Raw genomic sequence first — 13,453 nt, forward strand, 5'->3', positions numbered from 1 at the left:
CATGATCGCGATACAAAAGCAGACAATACAGACACGCAACTATAGATACGACACAATGAAAATACTAAAAACGCGGGACAAATGTCAGAAATACTACAATTTGTCTGAAACTTCACAGCATATTACAGGAGCGGGCGATATCAATAGTACAAACCGACACCGTCATGATAAGTCACGCAAAAATTGTACTTTGATAGAGACATTAATAGACGAAACATTACATTACAATAGACACTCAAGACCCTCAACTTACAAGATACTTACAAGATAATCATATGTGGAAATATAGAATAGATTTATAGAAATACTAGCTGACCCGGCAAACGGTTTTTTGCCATATATATTATTTATAGGAAACATTTTTTAGTTTAATAAAAATAACTACATATCTACTATAATAAAAAATAGAGGTTGATCGTAGAGGGGTGAAAATTAAGGTTTGTATATATTGAATCAAAACAAAAAGAATGTCTATAAAATAAAACATAAATGGCCTACATGCCAATTCAACAGCATCGATCACATTAATTACCTTTTTTTAAAATGTGTGTTTAGTCTTTCATTCGTACGCTTGTTATTCTCCTTTGAAAATATTTATTTTGTAAACTATGTGTGTGATAAAAGACGTTTGGCAGCCAATACAGTAGAGTTGGCATCACAAAACAGTCCAGATTTTTAATTCGCTCGATGTTAGTTCAGAAAATGATATGCTTTGGCCTAGATAATTTTTAAGATTTCTATTTTAAAGACTTCATGCCCTATAAAAACAACCAAATTCAAATTACACGCGCCAATCGAAACAAACTGTAAACATAGGCAACAAAATTCATTCGAGCACTATACAGCTTCTCCATTTTGTTAAATTGTAGATTATGCGCTTCTAGTGCAATTGTGGCACAATAGATGGCACTGATCTTAAATAGTTACTTAGTAATTATTCAAGAGATGGCGGTAAACACTTAATATTTTAAATAAATTTTTTGATGAAGCATAAGAAGATAAATTTAATGTGATTAATATTGAATTATATCACAGTATCACTAAAAATAAATATTTTTGATTGAATTAGATTTTCCACATATTAGCTAATATGTTTAAGAGCCACCTAGCGTACCATTTACACATTTCATGCCCATTTCAACCTAACCTTACCAGAGTCAAGTTAAGAAATTATGATCACACAGATTTAACAATGCATATTCATCCACTGACCACACATATCTAACGAGGGGGATAGAGTATTTAATGTGGAAGCTGCAAGATAACTCCAAATGGACTGTTAAAATAAGTTAAATAACTAATATTGATAATATTTTTCCATTTAAGGTTCCTAACATTATTGGAGTACGAAATGTACCTTTATTATTTATTTTATTAATTAAACCGATAAAAATAGAACATGATTACTATGTTCGTGGCTTTTGAATTCTTAATTCCAAGGTACGAACTAGCGATTGGCACTCTGTGATTGGCTATAGCTTGCTGCTCACGGCTCAGCTGAGAGCTGAGAGTTCCACAGATCAAGCAGTTCAGTCAGTTTTTAACTGTCGTGGTTACTGAGCGTGTTAATGGCGCGAATCGTTATTTCGATCGTGACAATTGTTAATATTGTAATTTAAGTTGTTTTTATTGTGCTACCTTTTGTGCCATAACAAAATAATAAACATACATTTAGTTTTTATATTTTGTTCGCAAGTTGTATCTTCAGTGATTGTGTTACGGGACTTGAAAAGTTTGTTTTTCTTTTGTTAAGTTCATTTTGCTACTTGGATTTTTATTGGATAATATGTGGGTGGTAGCAGCTAGATAAAAGGTAAATATTTGGTTTACTTAATTTTAGTTTCTAAGGTTTGAGGTAGCGTAGGCAACAGGTCTCCATGTTGTGGTTATGAAAATGCAAAATGCAAATAGGCCCATCGAACTTCCGTTATTCCAATATAGATTTACTTCTTCATGTACCGATTAGTTATTCATAATTACATACATAGCTTGATTTTAGCATTAAATTAAAATATTTATATTTTAGCAATTATTCTTTAAATTAATAAAAAACAATTAAAAAAAAGAGTTTCTTAACGTAATAATTTCCGTTTTCAGTCAAACCGTTGTACAATAAAATTAAACAGGTATCAATCCTTATAAGAAATGAAAACGCTTTGGTTACTACAGAGAGATAATGGTGTTTTACCGTTTCCAACCAAAATTGCATGTATTCGTTTTTTTGGCAAGTCGGCCTATTTGCAATTTGTATAAATTTTGCTAATTATACAGATCTTAGGAGATCCATTTTGTTTATTATTTTATAAACCATACTGCTGTGTATGTGTGTGTAGTACAATATTACCTTTATCTAAGAAACTGAGATCTTCTATTATCAGATTGAATTTTATGCTAACACAGACTGCGATATACGCTAAATAATGTAACGGTATTTCCATCGTCCTTATTGCATATACGTCTTTTGGATAAAATCAGAAAACTACTAAGAAATTCCGAGCTCTGTCACCTAGACATTATTTAATGAAAGTTATAAATTGTGATATTTATCTATCCAAATTGCTAGTTGGATGTCTACAAAGTTTCTAAGGTGACAGTATATTATTATGTAGTGTTATTGTAGCGTAAAGAGACAAAATGTACATCGCCGTTGCCTTGGGGTATCTTAATACACTATCATTGCGATAGAATACGAAACGGACCTCAGGGGCGGTCTGGGATGCGGTCGTGGTACAACCGAGATGATTTAAATGTTTGGACTATACAACCGGGTTTATGGGTAAAATTACGAGCCCGAAATGTCCAAATGCAATACGCTTTTGACATTGGGATTCATAGCGCTAAGTTTGGACGCAGAATCAGAACCAATAGGTAGCGGTAGCCTAGCGGTCTTATTAAGTGGCAGCAGCTAGGTGAGGGGTACCGGGTTCGATTCCCGGTTTGAGGGCAAGTTTTAATTTAATTTAAATTTGTTCTCGGCGTTTGGGAGGGTTGTGCGGTACCGGGCGAGTGCCTAAACCGTACATGGAGGACACGGTCGAATTTCTCAAGACAAGCACTAATTATAAAAAATCCTATACTTGACGCTGGCTAATGCACAAATCGTGCCAGAGCCATAAAAAAAAGGTAGCGGAGACACAGAGCAGAGAGAAGTCCAGCCTCATATTACCCAGCGGCATATAGCGGTCTTGCGAATGTTATATATTTGGCTGTGGAATGTTTAGTTTATTGATATGATTTAGTATAAATGTCTGTTTATCAATAATAATATTTTGTAAGGATTAACCCCCTTTTAGATAACATTGCTTCATATTTAATTTTTTTTAATGCCTTTAAGTGCTTGTAAAAATTGTATTTTGTGTTTGTTTTAACAATGTATTAGTGTGCCGAGCGTTGGCAAGATTTTTATTAAAAAAAAAAGAAAGATTATTTATTTAAAAAATAATGTTTTCAAAATGCACCATGTAGCACTGAATATTTGTAAACTAGATAGGGGAGTGTGGACACGAGTGTTAGATCAATTTTGTCACAACCTGTCGTGATTAAAGCATATAACACACATTACATATAAAAACTATTATGTTCATTTCGGTTTGTATGTAGATATGATTAAAATTATAAATTTATTCCGCGTTTTAGTACCTTAAACACGCATGTAATCTAGGTCGCTACACAGTTCTCGTCTGATTACAGTCACGGTCGAACTGAACATCACAAAAGCTACAACTTAGTGTAGAATTTTTACAGATATTAAAGTTACTCAACCAAAAAACTTCTCGTTGCCTCGGACAACGCCCTTGAAATTTTAAACTATTTTCCTTATTCATATAAAATATTACACTATTTTAAATGTTGTACCAAACTGACAAATTTTATCATGATTTAATAGAAAGAGACGAAGTAATAATATATTTAAATTATTTTCTACCCTCTATGTTGAAGTCCCGTCGGGGCATAGCAGAAATTTAACTACATTTTGTTTTAAGTGTGCAACATTAAATATTTTAATGATGTAGTGTTTGGAAATGGTTGAAACAGTTACTTAAAACGGGTGATGAAAACTTAAAACGAAAACAATCTATAGGCCGCTTTTATTAGACTCGTACAGTCGTTTGGACTTTTTTATTGGCCCATGAACTCTCGGCGGGCTCGCGAGTGCGCAACCGGCACACATTATCGGCGATTTTTAGTTTTGATACATGAAATAAAATATGTTTATTATGGAATATAAGATACAGGTATCACTTATTCCACGTCATTAAATTTGAATCGGTATTCGGTAGACATCCCTACTCATCGGCAAAGAAGACAGAGGGTGTAGGCCGAGAGAAAAAGCCAAAAGCCGGCGTAAAAAAACTCTCGGTACTCTTTTAAAATAGCAAATCATCAAACAACACTTATTTTAAAACAAATATCGCAAATTAATTAGAAGTAGCCTGTCTAGCACTAGTCCCAGGCCCTTTTATCAACAAGATAATCGTTAACTTTATAGTAAGCCTTATTACACAGCTTTTTTTTAATACATTTCTTAAATTTATTAAATGGCAGTGATAAAAGAGCCTTTGGGATTTTATTAAAGAAAAGTATCCCTTTTCCCAAAAAAGAATATACTAACTTTAGATAGTCTAGTACGGAGAAATTGCAGCCTGCGTTTGTTCCGATTAATATTGTGCGTATGTTCTTTTCTAGTAAACTTATCACTATTTTTGTAAACTGATATGATATTTTTATAAATATATTGCGAGGGAAAGGTTTCATAACGTTTGCCTACACCTTATGCAAGTTTTAAATGCGCACAAAGAAACATCCATTAGTGGATAGCCGTCATTTGCACGAGGTTTGAGAGTCGCACTTTTAATTCCAGCACTGTTCTAATTATAAGATCTTGCTAAATCTTCAACTCGTGACGTGACTGTAATCTAACCACAGCTTAGGTCACCTCGTTAACTTTCCGTTATTTTTAAAGAAACTTTGTGTACCAATAAGTGGACGATATAACGAGAATATTGTATTAGACTTCGTCTGCTAGAAATTTGAATCCTTTAGCATATAGAGGGCACATAACTAACATTTTTATATCAAACAGACACACCTAAAAGGAACGGCATACTTTGAGGTGCCAAAAACTACATGCACACACACACCCATTCGCACACACTTAATGTCTTATAAGACTTGTGTTTGATTTGTAGTAACACTAAAACTTTTATGTAGCAACTGTTTTAAAGATGTACCATGTACCACTGACTAATTTTTATGTTACCCACAACACAGGGACTCCCAATTTTGTCACAACCTATTTGTCATGAATAAAGTTTTATTATTAAAAAGGAGGCAGAATAATACATACATACTGTGGCCAGTGCTGCAACTGGTCGTATTCTGTCGTGATTATTTTTATACATATGTATATTGTTTTTTTACAGCAAAGAAATATCCATTATATACGCCCATCTTACGTTAGTGCTCATCGTTTAAATTCGTCGGATTTACGATAAAACTGTCATAAAAAATGACTCGGTGGACAATTTCAACTCCACGTAGACCTTTTGCCGAGTCGTTTTAGAAACCTTGCTTGTGTTAATTATTTGCTATTATTATTATTTTCTTGATTCTTACATAATTATGTATTTACAGTGTATAATCGCTTGCTTAGCGGACCCTTGCAACTTCTTCAATACAAAGAGTCCCCTAGTGAGTTGTGTGAGATATTGTGGGCTACTCGATTGTCAAGTTGCAAGGCTCTAGTGAGCGCTGTGCCATCTTAAGTTCTCATGTCATTTTCACACATGTATATAATATATATATCCTTTCTTTAACATATTTTTATAAGTATTGTCCTCCTTGTAACATGTGTGATGTTTAAGAGCAAAAATAAAATAAAAAAACGTGTGTGTACTTATGAACACGCGTTAGAAGTTATACTTCTTTGGCGTAACAAGATTAAAATCATTTCAAAAAATTTATTCTACGTCTGTAGAAAAAACGACACTAACAATAGAAAAAATTAAAATGTTGATATAGTTAACTTCAGGGTGGTTTTTTGTGACGGTGTGCGCGCGCATCGTAAATCTCATCTATTTATTCTCATCAATTTTCCCTAACGCGCCAAAAGTAGTATAACGTCAAAAATTAAACAGCAAAGGAAAGTTGTAACACTGAAATAGTTTCCACAACGAAGAAGTAGATGAAGTGTGGAGAAATCTTTAGGTTCCTTGTAAGGAATGAAATCTTTATGTTTATACGCATCGGAATCGTAATTTCTAAACAACGTAGGGTTGCCACAAGTATATCCTTTTATTCGTTGGTTATACTGGTTTTTTTATTTTTGTGGGATCTTATTAAAATACAAATAGACTCAGTCTGGTAAGAGAACCGTTGTGGATTTTGAGGTCGCGGCAGTGCTAAATTACCTTTTTTTATGTTGACAACGCTGTTTAGGTACTTCTGAATAAAAGAAGCGTACCAAATAAGAAATACCAGTTACCATACTGCGGTTCTCCTTCTGCAGTGTCTAGAAAAGGAGATGACTATTTCTAATCATCATCGAAGCGCTAAAGACGAGCCCAGCTGAGCTCAGTTTGTTGCAGATTTGGTTCTTTAAATCAGTTTTAAAATTATTTTCACGACATTTCAGACAGCCCTTAAAATTTACGTGATAATAAAATATACATACATACACCTTCGTGACTTGGTGATACATGACGTAAAACCCGGTCTCTCAATTTCTGCAGAATCAAATTATAGGGACGTTATAGGGATTACGTACAAACAGTTTATTTTCGAAAAAAATATATACTGTATAATATATCATGCAACTATGTATTACATATACTTACAAACAAGGAATTGATAAATAATTATGAAAGGAAATAATTATAAATTTCACAATACAGAATAATAACTTGAGAAATCTTCGCGAAAACGAAAGTGGGGGTTTACTGATTTTTACTATGTATAAAGCTTTGCTATAAATAAAAGTAAAAAAAGTCAAAATCATTTATTCATATCATTATTAATTTTGTCCGATAGGTAACACAATGTAAGCTTATGAACGACAAATGAAATTTGTACATTAAATGCTTCTAATTTTACTAATAATATATATTTAAAAAAATATATACCTATATGTAAAATAATTAAAATTTTACCAAATATTGCTGTAATCATCAATAACTAAATGTAATAGTAAATGGCAGCCCTAGGTAAATAGTTTCATGGCTAGACTAAAAATACATGTGTTGCAAAGAACCTGCTTTGCTATTATTAGAAATAGCCTTAGTTTCCTTGTAGGGTGAAGTTTTACCGTTAACTCTAGTTTTTATTATTATCTGTTAAACCCTTAAGTTTTTGCCGATTCCTATAATGGTAGCTCTGTTTTATTTACTGAATACTCCGTTAGAAAGCTTAAGAATTAACCTTTTCTTTAAGTTCAAGTACAAGCTATAATTTAATTCAATTCTGTTAAGACTTAAAAGGCTAAACATGTTTCACAAAAAAACTAGCGTTACAATATTTTTTAGGTCAGGGCCTCAGATTTCTGATAATTTTAATCTTATACACACGCCGACGACTTTGGGTCTAAGGCAAGCCGGTCCCACGATGTTTTCCTTCACCGTACGAGCGAATGTTAAATGCGAACATCGACAGAAAGCCCATTGGTGCACAGCCGGACATCGACCTCAAGAATGACAGTCACTCTGAGGCCACTAGGCCATTGCTGCCTCATTATTAATTGTTGAAGAGAAGGCTTCAATGAGATAATCTTCCACTTGTTGAATCTAAAAGTTTGACCGTCGCCGTTCAGTTGTCTTTCTCTCTTCTATAGATTGTGCTCCGAAGAATGCTCCTTGGAAGTACACAACTTGATTTCGTCATTCCCTTCCAAACTACAGTCTTCTAGAAGAACACTGGTGTTTCACCTCTTCGTTGTTGACGTACCCAAGTACCGTCACGATTTCGATTGTCTTGGGAACAGAGATGGAGTGGAAATCCTACGGAATAATTGTTATCTAGTTACCCACAGCACAGGGATTTCAAGCGATTAGGATATTAAACAAAGTATGAAAGTACCGACTGCAGCGCCATCTGCCGGGCTGATTTGTGAATCTAAACCATTAATTCAAACACATACAAAAAAAACATTCAACTCGGTCCAGCCGTTTAAGAGGACTTCAGTGACATACAAACGTACAGTAGAATTATATATATATACAGTAGTTTAGGAGTCCATAGCGGACAAACAACGTGACACGTAATTTATATATATTAAGATATGTATGATCATTCAGTGTAATTCGTTTTACGTCAATTAAATTGTTCCATAGCTGGGAATTTTGTTTACGAATTAGTTTGTATTCGTAGAGTGCTTTTACTAATTGGAAAATTTAATTCAACTGAAAAGTTTCACAGAATATCGAGCTTTTTACGTTACCAAAAACAATTTTTAATAATTATCACAGCGGCGTTTTAAAGGTTTAACCTTAGGTTTCTGTTTATTGATAGTTTTTTAATACAAGAAGATATTAGCCTTATCGATTGAGGCATTGCTTTACCGTATATATGCGTAAATTAGGCACAAGTCCATATCGCGGGTAGAAATAACTAATTATGACCTGACAAGTCGCTCATATCTTTATTTAAATTCTTGTAATCGATATCCTTTTGCTAATGCCACGACCTCTGCTTTTCAATAGATACATATATGTTTACTAATTAGTTCGCTTGATTTAATTAGTTTAATAATTTATTCAAGTTAAGAATTATAATTAGGCCGGTCTTTCTAAATTTTTATTTTTATATAATATGTACTGTCTAGACTTAAGTCTTTTCTGTTTTTAATTAAATCTCACTACTTTGGGTATTGCTATGCCTAATTAACCTTTAAAACTCCGACAGGATTATGGCGTTTCGGCCCGAAGGACCAAATTCTAATTTTGTATAATTATTGATTGAGTATGGATTATTTAGAATGCTTTTAAGTGCCTTTTACTATTGCTGTATAATGTCGATATGTTTCGAACAAATCGCTATTTTTAATTAAATTTGTTGGCATGTTGAATTACAATTTTAACATTTATAATTTAAACATGGCATCGTGCCAGATTTCATGCCATTAAACATGTAAACAAACAAACGCACACAAATGCCAATTTTCTTACGTGTTAATTGTCAGTTTTAATTTACACTAATACACACATTATTCTTCGATCAAAATCAGTCTCCAACGAAACTCCAGAGTACACTATTCACTGGCATTGTACGTCATGGTTGAATCAATAAATATTTTGATAAATTAATTATTATATACCTGTTATTTTTCTCCGTAATACTTTAAAAGTCTGTCAGATAACTCTCATGACAGTGAATTTTTCATACAGTCAAATAGCCCATTCCATATGGGATTTATGTAGATGCCACTTAAAATTGTCGCTAATAATCTTTCCGAAATCCACAAAGGAGCGTTCAAGTATTACGTAACGCAATTTTTGGAGATTATTGACCCCCCCCCCCCATGTAACTCGCCGTAACGTTTATCAGTACCCAAGTATAGTAAAACGTTTCGTGACCACCTAGTGACTCTTTAGTTACTATTATGTGGTGTAAGTCGAAAAAAATATTAACAATAACGCGTAATTTAATCCCCGCCACGCATCGTAACGTTTTACAAAAGCAAACCCCCCCCCTCCAAAAATTCGTTACGTAATACTTGAACGGTCCCAAAGCTGTAAAATCTAAAAAAACTATTTTTTATTTAACAGCTAAAACTATAATTTCTGAGAGTAGTTGACTAAATCTGTGTGCCTGTCTGCATATATACATATATATATATTGTATTGGCCAAAGGCTTGTTTATGTCACCGAAATTCTTTTGTATTCAACTCAGTGCCATGTGGTCGAACGATTTTCCGAATAAGGATGTGTGGCGTCACGTTTTGTCATTCAAGTACATGTGAAAGTTTTTGCCGCTTTGCCAAGTATTATCAAATTCAATAATTTATGCATGTAAGTACACGGCTATATGTTTATAAAAGTAATTCTGAAAACCACCTATTATTTGGAAAAAGATAATTTTAAAATTTCTTGCTTTATTATTAGTGGCTTTACTTGAGAGCTTAATTAATGTTTTTTTCGCAAACGGGCAGGAGGCTCACCCGTTAGTCATACCGCCGCCCATGGACACCCAGAGGCTTCGCGAGCGCGTTGCCGGCCTTTTTAGAATTGGTACACTCTTGAAGGACCACAAGTCGAATTGGTCTAATTTAACTGGCATTGTGTTTAATATGAATACAGTTTTTTATATTTAATTATTATAATAAATATAGGTTACATTTGAAAGTTTAAGAAAAATTAAAAAAAATATATTTTCATTGTCTATATATAGACCAACTTATATTACAGAGGATGCAATTTCTTTATGTATATATAAGTGATTTTTTAAGCACCACTGAAATTCGCTAAGGTATATATATAATAATAATAATTCACGGTGTTACAACTATTATGTAGTCTAAGACCAAACATTCAAGGTCACTTTGATAAATTTAGAGTACGTAGCAGTAAGTGCAAGACTTTTGTCAATATTTACTTCTCTTATTCTCTCTCTATACTCTTCTATTTACCTCAACAACCACTCGCCGGCAACGCACTCGCGAGCCCTCTGGCATTGAGATGTCCATGGGCGGCGGTATTACTTAACATCAGGTGAGCCTCCTGCCAGTTTGCCCCCCGTTCTATATAAAAAAAAACCTTCACCGTGAGAGTATTACATATCCCTTGCTTTGAATGCATGACCTCAGGGTAATCATAAACTACTAGTCCACTGCCCTGCTTCGCTGTTGCTACCTTAATTAGTCTTTATCCCAAAAGTTGTGTAACAATTTAGTAACTTAAGATTTATTATTTCGTTTTAACTTAATGCGATTAAACGTCGACCTCTCAATGTTTCAGTATTAGAGCTAATTAACAAAGTTTTGTAGACAGAATCAAATAATATCTTAAGCTTTACGAAGCTAGAAATGATATAGCTTTTTAATATACTGATATTATATTTGTATGTTTTATAGTTTATATTTTTCGTAAGTAGTTGAATTTATTGTGTATGAGTTTTTGGTTTATACGTTTTGGATTTAAGTAATAATTGTAGTTTTAGTATCGACAAAATACACACAGATGGTCTAGTGGCTTGAGCGTGAGGCACTCTTCTCTGAGGTCGTGGATTTGAACACTGGTTGTATACCAATGGACTTTCTGTCACTCACTTGTACAGTGAAAGAAAACATCAGGAAACCGGCATGTCTAGACCCAAAAACTTCACGGCGTATGCACAGATGTCTGAATTAAAAAAAAACAATCAGGCACAGAAATCTGAGACCCAGGCCTAAAAATATTGTAATGTATTGTTTCTTTTAAATGTGTAAAAGTTATGTCAATAAAATATTTTTTTTTTGTCAATAAATGTATTTATTTATTTATACTTTATTACTTTAATCAAAAACATAAACATAACAAGAATATATAGTATGTGTAGTTTTATTTAAGCGCCTATATAATGTATTACTTATGTCCAAAATTTAATGGAAATAATTTTGTCTTTATGTATATGTGAATATAGTATGCAACATATTGCAAATCCTAGCTCCATAGATCACGTCAGATTAAAATCAATGCAATAGACATAATGAATATACTTAACCCGTGAGATCCTATTAAACGAATCTATTTCCGTGGGAAATCGCCTACACAGAACAATAATTGCATTTGTGCTATGTGGGTTGGAATAAAATATATTAACTAGAGTTTATAATGTGTATTAAAACCTAAACATAACAATCAAATATACGTACTTTACCTACCTTCTTATAGTAATAATAAATATAATTAAATTACTTATCACGGCTCGGCAGGTGGACTCAGTGATGATGGCTGCTATTTCGTGACGGATATTTTGTTTCAATTGCGCCAGAGAAGTCGGCTTATTGGCGTAGACTTTAGGACTTTAGATTTAAGATAACCCCATTAGAAAAAATCCATAGGGGTTAAATCAGGACCGCGTGGAGGCCAATTTATGTCACTTCTCCTGAAGATTATTTGAAAGGAATACATTTGAAAATTGATGGCCAAATTTCACCGTTAGAATGCTAAATCTCTATATATAACATCATGCTATATTAAATCGGGACCGGTCGCTAGTTACATCAACGTTGTGTACATGCAAAACTCTTAAAGCTTAGAATGAATGGTTTAAACAATTAGACTGAAAGCGCAAATATAAACACAAAGTTAAATTAAAAAGTTACCTGTGCAGTTTCCTAACTGTTTTTTAAAACCGTAAATAACTTCTTCCCACGTTGAGATCTGTATAAAAGTTGTAAATGACCGTTTGTTCATCTTTGATAGTCTATATTCTGAGTCAGTTAGTAACAACTACGTTATGAGTTTTGGTTCTTTATGGAGGGATTAGAGCAGTGTTTCCCAACGTGGGGCCTACGTCCCAGAGGGGGCATTTTATTGCTAAATGGAGGGGCTTTTCGAAAATGTATTAATTTTATTTGTAATTTGAATTTCAGGTTTTCTTTTTGTTTTCAAAATATACATACTGTGTTTCGATAACATTTTCCTAGGAATTTCTTCCTTAAACCTATCATTCAGGTTTCTTAAGTCAATTCAACAATTCGATTGTTTAATATTAAAAATGGTATATGTATGTATATATGGTACATTCTCATAAGGATTTTAGAAAGTCTATAGTGGGGCATGGCCCAAAAAGGCTTGGGAAACACTAGATTAGAGTACTTGCGTATACAAGAAACAGGAAGTGTAACACATATATGAACAAAATACTAAATTGTTTGTATGTAAATCTGTAAACTTAACTATTGGTTAAGTTGGAGCCTTGGTGGTGCAATTATAGGCTTAAAGCAAAGTTCCAGATTAGTAAATTTAATGTATGCAACAATATTAAATTACGCTATAATCGAATAAGCATAGAATAAGCTGCTTAAGAGCAGTGATGGCCTAGTGGTTTTAGTGAGCGACTTTCATCCCTGAGTAGTCGTAGGTTCAATGCTACAGTGACCAATGGACTTTCTGTCTATGTGCGCATTTAACACTCGCTTGTACGGCGATGGATCTTGAATCCGGCCTTAGTCCCCAAAAAGTCATAACGCGTAAGGCTTATCACTTACTTAGCAATTAAAAAAAGATCATCAAGACCACGTAATAGAAAAAATGATGGAAAAACGCGGATGAATCTTTTGCATAATAATATTTAATGGTAAAGAAGCCACGGAACAATATTTAACCATAGAAATTAACTTAACGGCTTAGTTTGAATCGCTTAATCCAATTAGAAACATAACGTTGTTATAATAAGATACTTTGTAAGATTGTTATAAAAATTTTTCGTCTTGTCTTGATTAGACGCCGAAAAAATTATTATTTATTTAAAATGCAC

The 13,453-nt window shown here is 33.3% G+C and overlaps 1 protein-coding gene across 1 annotated transcript in view; it reads left to right on the top strand.

Annotated features, from left to right (window-relative positions):
* The first annotated feature begins 1,522 nt into the window (after window positions 1-1,522).
* The window catches only part of LOC125063396, a 97,130-nt gene continuing 85,199 nt past the window's right edge, over window positions 1,523-13,453 (top strand). The window contains exon 1 of the mRNA XM_047669815.1: window positions 1,523-1,813. The gene's annotated coding sequence lies outside the window, so the exon portion shown is untranslated. The remainder of the gene's footprint in view (window positions 1,814-13,453) is intronic.

The sequence above is a fragment of the Pieris napi genome, chromosome 3, assembly GCF_905475465.1.
Source record: "Pieris napi chromosome 3, ilPieNapi1.2, whole genome shotgun sequence".
NCBI lineage: Eukaryota > Metazoa > Arthropoda > Insecta > Lepidoptera > Pieridae > Pieris > Pieris napi.